Here is an 18,263-nt window from a genome sequence, read left to right on the forward strand (position 1 = left end):
CCTTGCTGAGTTCATGGACTCACAACATAAATATTGCAGGTGCAAATGAGGATAAAAGGGAGGTGTTGGGGAACGAGGAGGCGGAGTAGTCGAGGAGATGAGATGAAATGCAAAGCACGTTGTCCGGGGGTCCCAGGAACATGTTAATAAATTTTGTTCCCTGATTCGTTATGTTAAAATGAGTTGGAGACTATGTGCTTGTTTTGTTGGGAGTCTTGTGAATTTCCGTTGAAATGTATATGTTAAGTTTGAGGTTTATATGTGATGCAAACTTTTGAGTCGATAGTGAATGCGGGTTTTATTGCTTTGGAGGTCGGATCATGGGGTAAGGATCGTTTCACCTTTGGCCCCGCTAACTGCACCCGCAAGGTCATTGACGCACGCTACTACAGTGCCTAAATCGACCCCGCCGAGCTTGAGAAGAACTTCCTCTCTCCCTGCGACTTCAACGGCCACGACACCATTATTGTCTCTGTTGCTGCTGGCTCCATTGTGCATGGTGCCAAATTCCACGGCTTGGCTGCAAGGGTTGCCCTTGACGGTGCGCCCCGCGTCCGCCTTGCAGTGTACAAGGCCGTGTGGGGCATTGGCTGTGAGACTGGTGCTGGCAACAGTGTCACTGACGGGTGGACGCCTTGTCTCTGTCGCTGATTGTGCTGCACGAGGACTCATTTGGCGTGATGCACACGGTGGCGAAGGGGGTGACGGTGGTGTATGCGGCCGGGAACTCTGGGCTGATGCCGCAAACCATGGGCAACACCATGCCGAGGGTCATCACAGTCGCTGCAAGCATGATCGATCGAGCGTTTCCAACCTCGATCAGGCTGGGAAACAACCGAGCGTTTGTGGCATCGACTCGATCTCGACTCTTTCCTTGTATAATTGCCAAGGTCAGTCAATCTTCTACAACTCGACTTACGGATAGCTAACAAATTCTAGCCTCTTCCCTGCGGTGGAAGGTAACTCTTCCATTGCATATTCTAATGGCAAGAGCACAACTCCGACCACTAATCATCCTAAATATCCTGCAGTTCACCTGAAGTAGCAGTGGACCTGACACACACTGTTGTAGGACAAGAAGTATCGTCTCCGAAAGTAGCATGGTTCTCTTCGAGAGGGCCAGCTTTACCTTTCCCTGGTGTATTAAAGGTTAGAACAAGTTACAGATTGAAAACAAGTGAATACTGATCAACACTTAAACCATGTGACGATCAATATATTCTTGAAACAGCCTGATATTGCTGCACCTGGTGTGAACATCTTGGGAGCATATAGGGATAGCTACAACGTATCAGGAGTTGTTGCTTTGCTCAAGGCACCTTTCCCTGTTGACGTTCGTTGCTGACGACAGGTGAGCGATCAAACACCTTGAGAGATCATCAGTTCCTAATTCGATCGGCAACCACATTGACTTTGCTTTGTTCTTCGCACAGCTATGCCAATACAAGTAGAGTCACTTCCATAGAATATCGCTGACCCTTTTGACTTTGGCGGCGGCCAGATTGATCCCAACTAACGTTAGATGCATCAGATTGTTGGGATGACTCTATCGAAATCGAAGTACCGAGTCTTCGCAAATACTATGAAATACTCTGTGTAAGACGCAAATTACTTGTCCCAAACTTGAGTGTTTAAGCGTAGGAAGCAGTTGTAATCTGAAAGAGTTCCATAGCTACACGCCCTCTATGGTCTCTGTTCATTTTGATCAAATTCGACGCTGCCATACATTAGTTTTGAGGCTATGCAATGTGACAGAGTTAAGCACATCTCTCCAAAGTCTGCCTGATTTCCTGGTATGTTATCATCTCTTTGTATTTTTAATTGTAGGTTATCAATTCTTGTCGATCTATTCCCATAAAATTAGAACAAAAGTAAGCTTGTTACATCTTTTATGAGTTTCGAATAATTGAAAAATATAACCCTTTTTTAGTTGGAGTTGCAAGGAAAGAAAGGAAAAGTTGTTTGTAAATTGGCAATGGTCATGAATCATATGCATTCAAGTAATAGTGGCTAGCAAGATATAACTATGTATTAGTGAATTTGTTTATTTTTTTTCATGTCGAAAGATGTAACAATTTAACTAAGATATAACTATCTGACTACTTTATTTTTGTTTTATGAGACTATTTATGTGATAGAATGTTTTAGATTGCTTCCTAAATTAAAGAAGTTGAAGATCCATTTGCATCTTTTTTATAATTTTTCCGTGCAATTGCTCTTTTACGTGCTTCGAATGATTCCAAATCTCTACTCACTCGAAGACGATCCAGAGGTTTGTTGTTGGACATTTTTATATATAATACCTTAAGCAATGACTCTCTTAATTTGATTTGAATAATCTCTTATTTTTATCTAAATTTCAGGTTCCATCTACTCTCCAATTTTTGAATGGGAGAAAGTCCTCAAAAGTTAAAATTATTATCCCTTTCAAGGGTTTTGATAATCCTAAAATAGTTTTAGTCGAAATTAAATCCACAAGGATTCGATCAACCATTTTGAAGATCTTATCAAAGAGAGTTCAGGCGTGGGACGAAGTAGTTGTAAAGTTCCTTATGGGCCTTTGAGTTATATATTTTTATTTGTTGGTTTGTAATTTTTTAGACGTGTTTCTTGTATATTATTGCCACAATATTCTTTATTTTTTTAATGTTATTTAATGGAGATGCGTTAATTTGAAAACTCACGCCGTCAATTATTTATTATTGTTAATATCATAATTTTAGAGGGTTCTGTGACATTCCGAGGACTACTCATTTAGTTACAAACATGAACTTGTATTTTAACATGGGATTGTATAATGCATTATCATTATCTTTTTATACACATTTCCATATGACATTATTTATGTACATATATAAGAAGTTATAAATTTTATTTATAAATATTAACTGAGTTAAACATATTGTTTTAATTTATTTATTTTTTTAATTAATTGATGTTATCTCATCGAACACAAGTTTTTTTATGAAAAATTTGATTCTCTGCTATGCTTTTGAAAATGAGCCTTTTATCTAATTTTTTATCTGATGCCATAGCCTTTTATGTTGGCTAAATAAGTGTTCAAATTTATTTATTGAAAATTTTATTGAACTTATTTTTTTTTTTAAAAAAAATCAAGCGCAACTTATAATTAAAGTATGAACGTTAGTATAATCTTCGGCAATTTACCATAAGGCGTACGTGATATATTTTATTTACCAAAAGGTGTATCACCGTTTGGTATTTACTATAAGGCGCAGATAAGTGTTGTGTAATACCCAATATAACCCTCCCGCCAATCTCCTCTGTGCAGTTGTCATTTCCCAGGCATCCGAACTATATTTTTGAATAACTTTGATTTTAAAAAAAATAAGTTCGATCATTTGTGTACCTCCCCCCTTCATAACATGCGAGTGCAGCTCCCTCTTTTGAAACCCTAGTTTAGTGACCTCGAGTGTTTCTCAAGCAACATCAAGCATTTCAGTTCAATTAAAAACCAGGACTGTTCGCGAGCCACCAGTGAAGGTTTTTAGTGTTTACGTCAATCATCTAGTATCATAATGGCGCAGAGACGTCGATCGGGTATATCATCATCGTCTCCACATCAATTAGCTGTAAAGGTTATCATTTACAAACTCTGTGATTTTGAGAAGCTGAACTAGTATGATTTATTTTTTTTTATTTTTATAAAGTATAGGGTTTAGTTGATGTTGGACAGAAACAACATTGGAATAGTGTCATAGGTCACTTTAAAAGTTTTTTTTCAAGCATCCATGAAGAAAGGAATGCATGAAGGCTCTGTTATTTTACATGACCAACACATAGTGCTGATCAAAAAGTCACCCTTTCGTATTTTTTTGAACATAGAAGATATGCAGTATATCCGTGGGATTTTGGTAAATATATTTCAAAATTAGGCATTAAGTAGTCAAATCTTTAGATTCTCAGGTACAATTTATAATTTCGTATTTTAATCACTAAGTAGTTGTATGGTAAAATATAATCTTTTGGTAAACCTGGGCCTGATACGATGCTGTATCAGGCCCAACATGGGCCTAATAAGATGTCGTATCATGCCCAACGTGGGCCTGATACGATGTAATAGCCGGCCTAACGTGTGCTTGATATGACATCGTATCAGGTTCACGGTGTTCCTAATACTTTTGTATTTGTTGGTAGAAATCTAATCAAACTTTAACTTGGTCAGGTGTTCCAGTTGGCTTCACAAGAGGAGACGTTTCATTGCTGCTTGGTATTGCAGACCGAGGAGCTTCAATTCCGATGAATTCAGCTAAAGCATCCAGTGACCTCTTTCTAACTTACTTCTCAAACAAAAAAGAAGCTACTAGATCAAGAATTGAGGAGTTGCTTAAATTTTATGGCAATCGCGTTGAAGGGGAAGATGATGTTTTATTATTTTGCAAATTCTATATTTTGTATATATTTGTTTGTGTCTTATTTTCTTCTAGTACATATAAGGTCCCTTTATGTCTTATATATATAGTAGATGATTTTGAGAATCTTGATAGATTCAACTGGGTTGAAGCCATCCATGAATTTATGGCTCCACAATTACCTAAGATTGGGGATATATTTTCATCAACTAAGATAAAACATTCTAACACCAACCCCCCTTACCTAAAGGGATTTGCTGGTCTTTTGACAGTAAGTGTATAATTTATGTGAAATTTATTAATATTTTGCGGACAATTATAAAAAGTTAACCCTTGTGATGGTGAATTAGGCATGGTTTTTGGAGCATGTTCCAATCCAAAAACCATACAAAAAAAAAGGAGCAAGAATAAATAAGTGGAAGAATATTCCTTCACATATTAGTAAGGTGAGGGAATTGATTGATCAAGTCTCATTTGAAGAGGTAAATTTTGTATACTTTGACTATAGTTTGGTTAAAAAGTCTTGTTTTAACATGTGATTTAATATTCTTACAGGTTGTGATTGGCCTAGTCCCTAACCAAGATGAAAAATCATTGGTTGAGAACCTTGCTGACTTTGATGACAGTTCACATGCAATTGAGGCATCACAAATTGAAGTCACGGAAGGAGGAAGGCAGATTAATAAAGAGTGTTGTAATTGCATTATTCAAGCAAACAAAATTAAAGAGCTAACAATGGAGAACATGCAATTGAAGGAGAGGGTGAAAAAATTACTTAAAATAGTTGAAAATAAAGGCATGGAATCTCAATATACCGAGCCTGTAGACGATCCTCAAATTGAACCTGTAGGTGTTACAACAAGAAGTAGGAGAGGACGTGACAGAAGTCGCTATGATTACAGGGATACTCCAATTGATAGTCCATTGTGGCTCAAAACTTTACCTAAGAGGCAGCGTAGAAATATACAAATAAGTGAGCCTGCGAAGAAAGTTTCAAGTCTAGGAGAAGGAAAAAAAGTTGTCAAAGAATCTGATGTTGTGGGCAATGGGAAAGGAAAAATTGATATGGATGAAATGGAAGAAGAAATTGATATTGTACAATTGATGGAAGACAAATCTGATGAAGAGGCAGAGAACGATGTAGATATGTTTGCCAAATATGACAAAATGAGGAAACAAGTCATTGCTGTAAGACGATATCTGCAAATTTCATTGTACTTTGGTAGATTTAATTAATTATCTAATTGCCTTTTTTGTTTATGTGCATAGTTTGTGAAGAAGCAATTTAAGTCTTCCAAGAAAAAAAACAAGACGAAGAGGTGGCGTACTTGTTAAAAGCCTTGGAGCAAATAAAGTATGCAAATTACATAGTTGATTAGTTAAGACAATTATATGCTTCTATAATTACATAGTTGATCTAAGGTTATCAAAATTAAATTTCCAAAAATAATCTCTGATTTGTTTACTTTGTAGGTTTACAAATGATATAGTTTGGGAGGAACCACCCTTTTGTTTAAATTTGTATTCCCTTTTATCTGGTGTGAATGAAGCGATGTTGATAAGAGGGGATGTATGTAACGACCCAACTCCTGAGTACTAAGCTGTGAGCCGGATCGCTACATTAACTACTGATGTTACTGCGCGGAAACTGGGTAAAATAAAATTTCACTAACTGACTCGGTTAATCTGACAACTGATACACCCATGCTGTTATAAGGAAGTATTCAAGACCCTTTCCGGTTGGTGTACATATGCTAAGGAGAATACTTGACCTCCCATCTGAGCTAGGAACTCAGGACTAACTTCCCAGCTAGCCGCTGATCGATCCACGGATCGATCAGCTTTGCTACGATTCTGTGCCCTGCTGGATCGGTCGGCACGACCGATCCAGGTATGTCTGAATCGGTCTGCAGACCGATCCAGGCACCTGGAGACGCGGATGCTCTCTGTTTGGTGCGGGATCGGTCGGACGACCGATCAGATAACATACAGTAGCATACTGTATGCCTCTGGATCGGTCGGCTGACCGATCCAGGACCCTGATACTGCAACGGATCGGTCGGCAGACCGATCCAGCTCTGATATGAAATCAGAGTTTCTGATTTCAGAACTTTCAGGCACTGGAACGTACCCCAACTCACAAACATAGGTTCTAGATACATGAAAACACTCTAGCATGTAAATACTAACATTCTAAACATGATAAACTAAGCAAGACATAGTTTACTAAGCTGTAACACCTAGTAACAATACTAAGTCATAAAACTAGACATGTTAAGTACTAAAACTGAAATAAAAGTGTATAGATCCCAAGGATCTTTATTCCAGACCCCTTGCACACACACATCATCGTAGCATCGCCCTCCAGCCTCCGCTAGTCCACTTTTCTTTTACCGGTATCTGCAGTATAAGAAAAGTAGCATCTGTAAGCTTAAAGCTTAGTAAGAAACCATCTACCTCACTAAATCATGCATACGATGCAAATATGATTTTAAATCATGCTATTTGAAACATACTGAATATGCAAGCATGGCATGACATGATATCATACAAAGCATAAACTGGAACTGAAACATGGCATAGCATATAAACTGAACATGAAACTGAACTAGTCATGCATATATCTAAATCTGTACATGAACTCAAATCATGTAAACTGAACCTGAACTGAAAGCTAAATTAGTGTTCTCATCACTAGTTTCAAATTTGAAAACTATACATATAATAGATGAAAATACTAAACATGCTGCTGGGCCCTGGCAACTGTACTTACTGTGCGCGCATCCCTACGAGACCCGGGATTGTAAGTTCCGAATCCAGCAGGGTTACTAGGTTATCTGAACCTAGGGACGACTGTGGGAGTCCAGCCCATGGATATCTGATCCAATACAGTGCCAACTGAATAAAAGTAAAATACTAAATACTGTTTTATTTTACTTTGCTGTTCTAGGTTATCTGAACCTAGAGCTAGGTTATCTAAACCTAGAGGCGACTGTGGGAGCCCACCCATTGGACCGTAGTCCCTTGAAAGCTGTAATAAGGCTACTAAGCTGTTTTAAATATTTCCATTGCATTTATCTAAGCTGTTAAAATGCCTAAGTTGCATTTTACTGATCTAGTTATTTTGTCGAACACCTAGTGTGCCTCAACTCTCCTCTTTGCTAGGGAGATCACCTTTAGGCACCCAACAACGTTTACAACCCCGAACTGAAGAGGGTAAACGTGTCCAGCCCATCTAACGGTGCTCAACTGAATCCCTAAATCGACGAGGAGGGTTAAATACACCTACATGTCAACAAAATCTGCATATAACTAAACTAATGCGTAGAAAACCCAAACGGAGCTATTATACTGCAGGTGAGGGGTTTCTTACCTCAATCGCAAGGTTTTCTTACGATTCTATTCGCTAGGTTTTCCGGAAAACTGCTCCGTTCGACGAACCGCTTACGTCCTCGCGTTCCTCTCGCTGAGAAGAACCTTTTTCGTGTTGGAGTCGTCGCCGGAAGATGTTCCCTTGACTCTTAGCTGGATGTGCCGTGCGTGAGGAAGAGGGGAAGAAGAGAAGGTGCGGCGGTTTTAGGTTTCGGGTGAGGAAAAGCTACGGTGAAAAATAATCTAAACTTCTCACTTAAATCCTTATTTATATTTACTAATTAATTCATCCAAAATCAATTATAAATATAATTGATTCCCTCTTCTTTCAGCACGGCCCTGCTGGGTTCAATTGGTTACTAGCATTATCCCTTACACCATAGGTCTCGGGTTCGATTCCCGCCTAAGCTATTTTGCGGTTCTAATTATTTTTGCTACTTCCTCTACTCGGAAAATTCCGGAAAAATATCTAAAAATTCCAGAAAAATCATAGAATAATTCTAAAATAAATTCGGGAATTTTCGGGCTTTACAATCCCCCATACCTTATAAAAAGTTCGTCCCCGAACTTAAAATAATTCTGGGTACTTCTGTCTCATGCTGGCCTCTGTCTCCCAAGTCGCCTCTGCTGCTGTGTGATTTTGCCAGCTGACTTTGACTAATGGTACTTCCTTGTTCCGTAATTTCTTTACTGCTCGGTTTATTATCTGAATAGGCCGACTGTCATAGCTGAGATAATCACGGACCTGTACCAACTGGGGCTCAATCACCTGGGTGGCGTCCGGAATATGCTTCTTCAGCATGGAGACATGAAATACGTTGTGGACAGCTGACATCTCCTGAGGTAGCTCTAGCTCATATGCTACCTTGGCCACTCTCTTCGTGATAAGGTATAGTCCCACATATCTTGGAGCTAGCTTGCCCTTCTTCCCAAAACGCATGACTCCCTTCATGGGAGCTACTCTGAGGAAAATCGTATCCCCAACTGAAAACTCTAGGGGTCTGCGTCGTGTATCAGCATAGCTCTTCTGACGGCTCTGTGCTGTCTCTATCCTCTGGCGAATCTGCTGTATGGCTGCTGTGGTATCTGCTACTAGATCTGTCTGAAGCTCTAGTTCCTTCTGTTCACCACTCTCATACCAGCAGATTGGTGATCTGCACCTCCGCCCATAGAGTGCCTCATAAGGAGCCATGCCGATAGTGGCCTGATAACTGTTGTTGTATGCAAATTCTGCTAGACTCAGATATTTGCACCAACTTCCCTTGAAATCTAGGGCACAAGCTCGGAGCATATCTTCGAGTACCTGGTTTACTCGCTCCTTCTGACCATCTGTCTGAGGATGGTGTTGGATCGAGACGCGCTAGAGGGGGGGTGAATAGCGCTCGCGGCTATTTTGTTCGATTATCGGAATCGTAAAACTATCAAAGTAAAATACGCAGCGGAAAATGTAAAACACAAACACAAAGACACGGTCGTTTACTTCGTTCGGAGCCTGTGACGACTCCTACTCGAAGGCCCGCGATCCTTGATCGCTTTCCGTGGGCAACAACTAATAGCTCGAAAAAGAGTACAAGTATAACAGTTAAGTATAATAAAGAGTACAATTATACCGACGACAATATCGTAATCTGAAGATTTCGGAGCTCCGGGTCGTCGGTGTTTCGTAGCAGCACTTCGGGAACGTCTCGTGAGCAGCTTGTAGCAGAAAGATTGCTTGGAAGTTGTTGTGGAGAGCTGCTGGTCGAGACTCCTTATAAAGAGGGTTCAAGGCGCCTTACACTGTTCATCAAGGCGCCTTGAGCAGCCTCACGCCAGCTCAAGGCGCCTTCAACCTCCGGTTCAAGGCGCCTTGACCTATCCAAGGCGCCTCCGGTCCAAGGCGCCTTGAACTCCATTCAAGGCGCCTCCAGTCTGCTGCGCCTTTGCACCCTAGGCGCCTCAAGCTCCATGGGGGCGCCTGGACACTATTCATCCGAGTTGTAACTTGCTCCTTTGTTCACGCAAAATGTGTTAGTCCCAAACACATACCTGCAAAACAAAGTTAGCACGATACACATGATAAATAAAGTATAGGCAGTCTCCGGATGTCCAAGTCTGACCCGGAAACCCTAGGTCGACTCGACGCCTACTGTTCCTCTACGGGAACGCGTCCTCACCTACTCCGCTCAGGAGATTTACATTGCAGTATGATCCTCCAGATCGATTGGACTTTTGCTCGGCACTCGATGCTCCGGACTTCTGCTGAACATCCGCTTCACCGATCAGTTCAGACTCGCGACACCAGGACTTTTCACCTAGGGTTACCATCCCCTAGGACTTTTGCCTGAAGCCATCGACCTGCCAAGACTTTCCGCATAGGGTTACCACCCCCTATGACCTAGGGTTACCACCCCCTAGGGTTTTACCTTACGTAACCGCAGTTAGGACTTTCCTGAAACACTCAGCAAAAGCTGTCAGACAACAAAGCACCTTAACTTTGAATCCTTTGCCATTATCAAAACTTAGGTTCGATCGTCGGATGCTTCCCGCACCAACAGATGGAAGGCTGTGCTGAATTTTAACTGGGTGCCCATAGCTGACTGCACACACTTCCAGAAGTGTGATGTAAATCTGCTGTCTCTGTCTGATATAATGGTTCGTGGGACTCCATGCAGCCTTACAATCTCCTTGAGATACAACTGAGCTAGCTGTTCCATGGAATAGGATATTCTGATAGCTAAGAAGTGGGTTGATTTAGTCAACCTGTCGACTATTACCCAGATGGCATCAAAACCATTCGTAGTTCTGGGTAATCCCACTATGAAGTCCATAGAGATATCCTCCCACTTCCATTCTGGAATCTGGATCGGCTGCAGAACTCCTCCTGGTCGCTGATGTTCTGCCTTAACCCTCTGACAGGTTAGACAGATGCTGACGTATCTGGCGATATCTCGCTTCATCCCAGGTAACCAAAATCGTTTCTTTAGATCCTGATACATTTTGGTGGAACCAGGATGCATCGCATAGGGAGTCCTGTGAGCCTCGTCTAGAATCTGTTTTCGTAGTTCCTCTTGATCTGGAACACAAAGTCTGTCACCACAGTACACTACCCCACTGGCGGACATTCTGAACTCTCCACTTTCTGATTCTGCTAACCCTTGCTTGATTTTCTGGATTTCAGGATCCTGCTCCTGAGCTGTCTGGATATCATCAAGCAAGGTAGATGCTAAGGACATAGTGGAAAGCTGCCCGACTATAAGCTCGATACTAAAATTTGTAATCTCCTTCCTTAGGGGTGGTGACATAGCTGCTAAAGATAATAAGGTAGCGTTGGACTTCCTGCTGAGTGCGTCTGCTACCTTATTAGCTTTCCCCGGATGGTAGAGGATATCTATGTCATAATCCTTGACCAGCTCTAACCATCTGCGCTGTCGCATATTCAGATCCTTTTGAGTAAAGAAATACTTCAGACTTTGATGATCTGTATACACTCTGCACTGAGCTCCGTACAAATAATGTCTCCAAATCTTGAGAGCGAACACCATCTTCAAGCTCAAGGTCATGAGTAGGATAGTTCCTCTCATAATCCTTGAGTTGTCGGAGGCATAGGCGATCACCTTACCCTCTTGCATCAAGACTGCTCCTAATCCCAATTTGAGGCGTCACTATAGATGTCGAAGCTATCTGTGTTTTCTGGTATAGCTAAAATAGGAAGCACTGGTCAATCTCCGTTTTAGTTCACTGAAGTCTCGCAGTCCTCCGTCCACCGAAATTTCTTGTTCTTCCCGGTGAGAGCTGTCAGTGGGGAGGCTATCCCGGAGAAGTCCTCTCAAATTTCTGTGTGCTTTGCTAATCCCGAGCTTCGATTTCCCGGCGTTCTGGGTCTCTTCGATTACTTCGCTTCTATCTTGGATCTACCATAACACCATCCTTGGAGATGATGTGACCTAGAAAGGATACTGGTCTAGCCAAAATTCACATTTCGTGAATTTGGCGTCTGTTGATCTGGAAGGATCTGCAAAATCGCTCTTCGGATGCTGCATGGTCCTCCGAGTGCAGAATAGATAAGAATGTCATCGATGAATACGATGACAAACTTGTCTAGGTATTCTCTGAATACTCCTTCATGAGGTCCATGAAAGTAGCTGGAGCATTTGTCACGCCGAAAGGCATGACTACGAACTCATAATGTCCGTATCTGGTCCTGAAAGCTGTTTTAGGTATATCACCTTTCTTGACTCTAACCTGGTGATATCCCGATCTGAGGTCAATTTTAGAGAACACCGTGGCTCCCTTTAGCTGGTCAAACAGGTCATCTATCACGGGGAGAGGGTACCTGTTTTTAATTGTGACCTGGTTCAAGGCACGGTAGTCTATGCATAAGCGCATGCTTCCATCCTTCTTCTTCACGAACAACAGGTGCTCCCCATGGTGAGTGACTAGGGCGATGAAACCCTTGTCAAGAAGCTCCTCAGAATTGCTCCCAAGTTCCTTGATTCTGCTGGAGCCATGCGGTACAGTGCCTTGGAAATTGGATTTGTCTGGGAATGAGCTCTATCTCAAATTCAATCTCCTGTCTGGTGCTAAGCCTGGTAGCTCTTCAGGGAAGACTGCTGGTAGTCACAAACGACTCGAACCCCGATAGTTGTTGGTTCTTGTCCTGGCTGTTGACTACATTTGCTAAAATCCCATGCATCCTGAATCCAATAGTTGTTGTGCTTTCAATGCCGAGAGAAACTTCCTGGCTTTTCTCTTTGGTTTTCCCATGTACTCAAACTGTACTCCCAGGTTGGAATATGACCTTCTATTTACGGCACTCGTATCTGATCAGAAAATCCATTCCAAGGATGACATCGTAGTCAGTCATTTCTAGTACTATCAGATCACCAAAAAGTTCTCTGTCTGCTATAATGACTGACACTGCTCTGAGCCAGTGTGTAGATGCCATAATGTCTCCTGAGGGTAGTGTTGTCAGAAACTGACTATTGAGTACCTCTGGAGGTGTTGCTAATTTCTCGGCAAATGCCCTGGATACATAAGAGTGGGTTGCCCCAGTATCGAATAAGACAGTTGCATTATGCTGTAAAATACTGATCTGACCTGTGACAACTGTCGAGGCATTTGCTACGCCCTCTCTGGTCAGTGAGAAAATCCTGGCATTCGTGATAGTTGTGGGGGCTTCTAATCTGCCTTGACTGATCTGTGGACCATCTAAGGTAGCATACATCTGGTGTAGCTGCGCTGGCTGAGCTCCATACTGTATCGGCTGAGGCTGAGGAAGACTGTTCTTGTTCGGGCACTGCTTAGCCATGCGCCCTTCCTGTCCACATTCAAAACAACCTCGCGTACCCTTGCGGCAAACTCCTGGATGATGTTTCCCACAAGTAGCACACTTGGGATGTCTGGAATGTTTCCCAGCTGGTCCTCCTTTTGGGTCACTGCTCGCCTTGCGTTTCCCCTTCCAGCTGGAGCTATGTCCCTGTTGTTTCTGCTGAGTACTTGAGCCAGCTTGTCCCTTGGGCTCTATGGAAACCTGCTTCTGCTGGGTGATGCTGTGCTGATAGTGCTCAGTGATCAGAGCACTACTCACTAGCTCCTCTGTGGTTTGTGGCCTATGAACGCCACCAGCCACATTCATTGCGATCTCTGGTCTGAGCATCTTCAGCATCAACCGTACTCGTTCCTTCTCTGAGCTGACTAGTTCTGGACACAGACGGGCCAACCTGTTTAGGTTGCCCTGATGAAATTATGTAAACTCGTCATAGTGTCGGTTCGTGACTTGCATGTGAAAGAATTCCTCGAAGAATTCTTTCTCGAAGTTGGCCCATGTCATCTGGTTTACTGGCCACTTCACTTTAATCCGCTCCCACCACATGCGTGCGTCTCCTATTAAACAGAAGGAGGCACACTTCACCTTTTCGTGCTCTGGCCAGTCTAGAAGCTCCATCGTGCTTTCCAGTGTTTTAAACCATGCCTGAGCATCCCATGGTTCGCTGGTGCCTGAGAAGTTCTCGGGTTTAATTCTCTGCCACCGGATAAGGTAAGCTTCTCTCTTAGCCCTTGCTACTGGGGCTACTGGGACTGGTACTGCAGGCTGAGCTGGTACAACCTCTGTGATTACTGGAGTCGTGAGGTTCGGTACTGGAGTGACTGGGGGAGTAGTCTGCTGGTTAGCCTTTAAGGAGGCTATCTCCTGCTGCTGTTCAGCTAGCCACTAGTGCTGTAAGGTCTGGGGGAGGCACTGAACTGCCTGTCTCATGCTGGGGCTCAGCCGCTGATGCTTTCTTAGCTGGACGCCCTCGTACCATTTTCTAAATAGCAGAGAACACATATATATAACTAGGCTATCATGTTATAGTTAACTACTGGTAACATGTTAAATACTATCATTGTAAACATGAATTAATTAACTACCAACATGAGAGCAAACATGAAAGCACATATAACTGATATGAAAGCTGAAAACAAAATTGAGTGAGAGATGTTCTTACTTGGAAGCTGTAGGCACAATGCTGATGTGTGTGTAGGAAGTAAGGAACTTGCTCTGATACCACTCTTTAACGACCCAACTCCTGAGTACTAAGCTGTGAGCCGGATCGCTACATTAACTACTGATGTTACTGTGCGGAAACTGGGTAAAATAAAATTTCACTAACTGACTCGGTTAATCTGACAACTGATACACCCATGCTGTTATAAGGAAGGATTCAAGACCCTTTCCAGTTGGTGTACATATGCTAAGGAGAATACTTGACCTCCCATCTGAGCTAGGAACTCAGGACTAACTTCCCAGCTAGCCGCTGATCGATCCACGGATCGATCAGCTTTGCTACGATTCTGTGCCCTGCTGGATCGGTCGGCACGACCGATCCAGGTATGTCTGAATCGGTCTGCAGACCGATCCAGGCACCTGGAGACGCGGATGCTCTCTGTTTGGTGCGGGATCGGTCGGACGACCGATCAGATAACATACAGTAGCATACTGTATGCCTCTGGATCGGTCGGCTGACCGATCCAGGACCCTGATACTGCAACGGATCGGTCGGCAGACCGATCCAGCTCTGATATGAAATCAGAGTTTCTGATTTCAGAACTTTCAGGCACTGGAACGTACCCCAACTCACAAACATAGGTTCTAGATACATGAAAACACTCTAGCATGTAAATACTAACATTCTAAACATGATAAACTAAGCAAGACATAGTTTACTAAGCTGTAACACCTAGTAACAATACTAAGTCATAAAACTAGACATGTTACGTACTAAAACTGAAATAAAAGTGTATAGATCCCAAGGATCTTTATTCCAGACCCCTTGCACACACACATCATCGTAGCATCGCCCTCCAGCCTCCGCTAGTCCACTTTTCTTTTACCGATATCTGCAGTATAAGAAAAGTAGCATCTGTAAGCTTAAAGCTTAGTAAGAAACCATCTACCTCACTAAATCATGCATACGATGCAAATATGATTTTAAATCATGCTGTTTGAAACATACTGAATATGCAAGCATGACATGGCATGATATCATACAAAGCATAAACTGGAACTGAAACATGGCATAGCATATAAACTGAACATGAAACTGAACTAGTCATGCATATATCTAAATCTGTATATGAACTCAAATCATGTAAACTGAACCTGAACTGAACTGAAAGCTAAATTAGTGTTCTCATCACTAGTTTCAAATTTGAAAACTATACATATAATAGATGAAAATACTAAACATGCTGTTGGGCCCTGGCAACTGTACTTACTGTGCGCGCATCCCTACGAGACCCGGGATTGCAAGTTCCGAATCCAGCAGGGTTACTAGGTTATCTGAACCTAGGGACGACTGTGGGAGTCCAGCCCATGGATATCTGATCCAATACAGTGCCAACTGAATAAAAGTAAAATACTGAATACTGTTTTATTTTACTTTGCTGTTCTAGGTTATCTGAACCTAGAGCTATGTTATCTAAACCTAGAGGCGACTGTGGGAGCCCACCCATTGGACTGTAGTCCCTTGAAAGCTGTAATAAGGCTACTAAGTGGTTTTAAATATTTCCATTGCATTTATCTAAGCTGTTAAAATGCCTAAGTTGCATTTTTACTGATCTAGTTATTTTGTCGAACACCTAGTGTGCCTCAACTCTCCTCTTTGCTAGGGAGATCACCTTTAGGCACCCGACAACGTTTACAACCCCGAACTGAAGAGGGTAAACGTGTCCGGCCCATCTAACGGTGCTCAACTGAATCCCTAAATCGGCGAGGAGGGTTAAATACACCTACATGTCAACAAAATCTGCATATAACTAAACTAATGCGTAGAAAACCCAAACGGAGCTATTATACTGCAGGTGAGGGGTTTCTTACCTCAATCGCAAGGTTTTCTTACGATTCTATTCGCTAGGTTTTCCGGAAAACTGCTCCGTTCGACGAACTGCTTACGTCCTCGCGTTCCTCTCGCTGAGAAGAACCTTTTTCGTGTTGGAGTCGTCACCGGAAGATGTTCCCTTGACTCTTAGCTGGATGTGCCGTGCGTGAGGAAGAGGGGAAGAAGAGAAGGTGCGGCGGTTTTAGGTTTCGGGTGAGGAAAAGCTACGGTGAAAAATAATCTAAACTTCTCACTTAAATCCTTATTTATATTTACTAATTAATTCATCCAAAATCAATTATAAATATAATTGATTCCCTCTTCTTTCAGCACGGCCTTGCTGGGTTCAACTAGTTACTAGCATTATCCCTTACACCATAGGTCTCGGGTTCGATTCCCGTCTAAGCTATTTTTTTGTTCTAATTATTTTTGCTACTTCCTCTACTCGGAAAATTCCGGAAAAATATCTAAAAATTCCAGAAAAATCATAGAATAATTCTAAAATAAATTCGGGAATTTTTGGGCTTTACAATGTAATTGACACGTATTGTAAAATTCTATTTAGGGGGGCATTCCCGTTTGGAAGCACATACAACAAGTTAATGTATTGTTCAACATTCTTCACAGTAACAAATTTATTTGAGAATAGTAAAAATTAGAATTCATTTTATTATTTGGTTATGTATGTATGACATTGCATGTTTGTAGTCATTAATGAAATCGTCAAGTAAGTTTGCCTTCCAACACCTGATAAAGACAGATAGAGAAGATGAAGAGGTAAGGTATATTTTTATACCTTTGTGTAGTGATAATGCACACTTCCACTTGCTGCTCGTGGACACCAAATCAATGACATTCAATCAGTACAATTCTCTAGCAAGTGGAAGTAAATACAAACTCGAATTCGAAGCAGCGGTGAGTATCTAAAAATAATGGGTATAGTTGTATTCTAATATAAATGCTAGTTGATGGAAAATGGAAATTTTCTCTTCAATCTTCAGGTATCAGATTTTAAACTATACAGTCGTGAGCACGTTGCTGCTATTGATCCAAACTTGGAAAGGCATTGTCCGTTTGATAAATGGGTCTCTCGCACAATAGAATGTCAACTACAACAAGCAAGGTAAATCTAGCACAGAGTGTGAATAGAACTTATTGATAAAAATAATATTGACCATAAAAATGTTGTTGTTATTTACAGCGTTGGCTGTGGCTTCTTTGTGATGCAATACATTCGATGTCGCCTATATGATATAAAGATGTACTTCAAACAAGGAGACAGGAAAAAGATTAGAATTGATGTAATGGTATCAATTTTGAGGGATAAGTATTTTAAAACATTGGATTAAATATCCATAGTCTTGTAAGGTAAAAACTTGTATAGAATGTAAATGAACTTATTACGTAGTGTAGGTAGTGTAATATCTTTGTATGTAGTCTTTGTTGTTTAATACAGTGGATTGTAGTATATGAGAAGATTATAAATTGTCACTGAAATATTAATAATATTGCATAGTGATTAGTCAAATAAAAGTCACAATATACAAAATGTGATGCTGGTGCTTATAAGTGGAAAGAGACATAATGTAAAGAAGTTATACCCCACACCATTTCTATCTTCTCAATACTAAAAACATGGTAACGGTTGGGATTGTTTAGAAACTCAAATTGGATCGGACCAACACTCGGTTTCAAGAGCACAAGGTCGGCTTTGTTCCGTGCATTGTTCCGTGCCAACTGGCACGGAGCAATAGCTTCTTAGACATGGTGTCTAAAAACGTTTTGACACCAGATATATTTTCTCCCCAGTCAGACCTTCACAGGGGATGTGATTTCAGGTAAATCCAAGTAGGGGAGGGCCATCAGTGGGTTTGGTCAAAACTCACTGATGGACCTAGGCACCTCTCATTGGACCCATTTTAGTTCTACTAGGAATCTGGAGTTGCAAGGACTCCAACTCTGCTGAAAAATCATTATTTAAAGGTATATTTGTGTTGGGATAAAATAAAATATAATCAGCCCCCGTTGGGCCTGATATGCTCTCATATCAGGCCCAACGTGGGCCTAATATGATTGCATATAAGGCCCAACGTGGGCTTGGTATTGTATCGTTTCATGAAGCTTCATTCTATCTCCCCATAATATAAACTCCAAACATGCTAACAGGGGCCTGATC

This window comes from Zingiber officinale, chromosome 3B (genome assembly GCF_018446385.1).
Source record: "Zingiber officinale cultivar Zhangliang chromosome 3B, Zo_v1.1, whole genome shotgun sequence".
Taxonomy (NCBI): domain Eukaryota; kingdom Viridiplantae; phylum Streptophyta; class Magnoliopsida; order Zingiberales; family Zingiberaceae; genus Zingiber; species Zingiber officinale.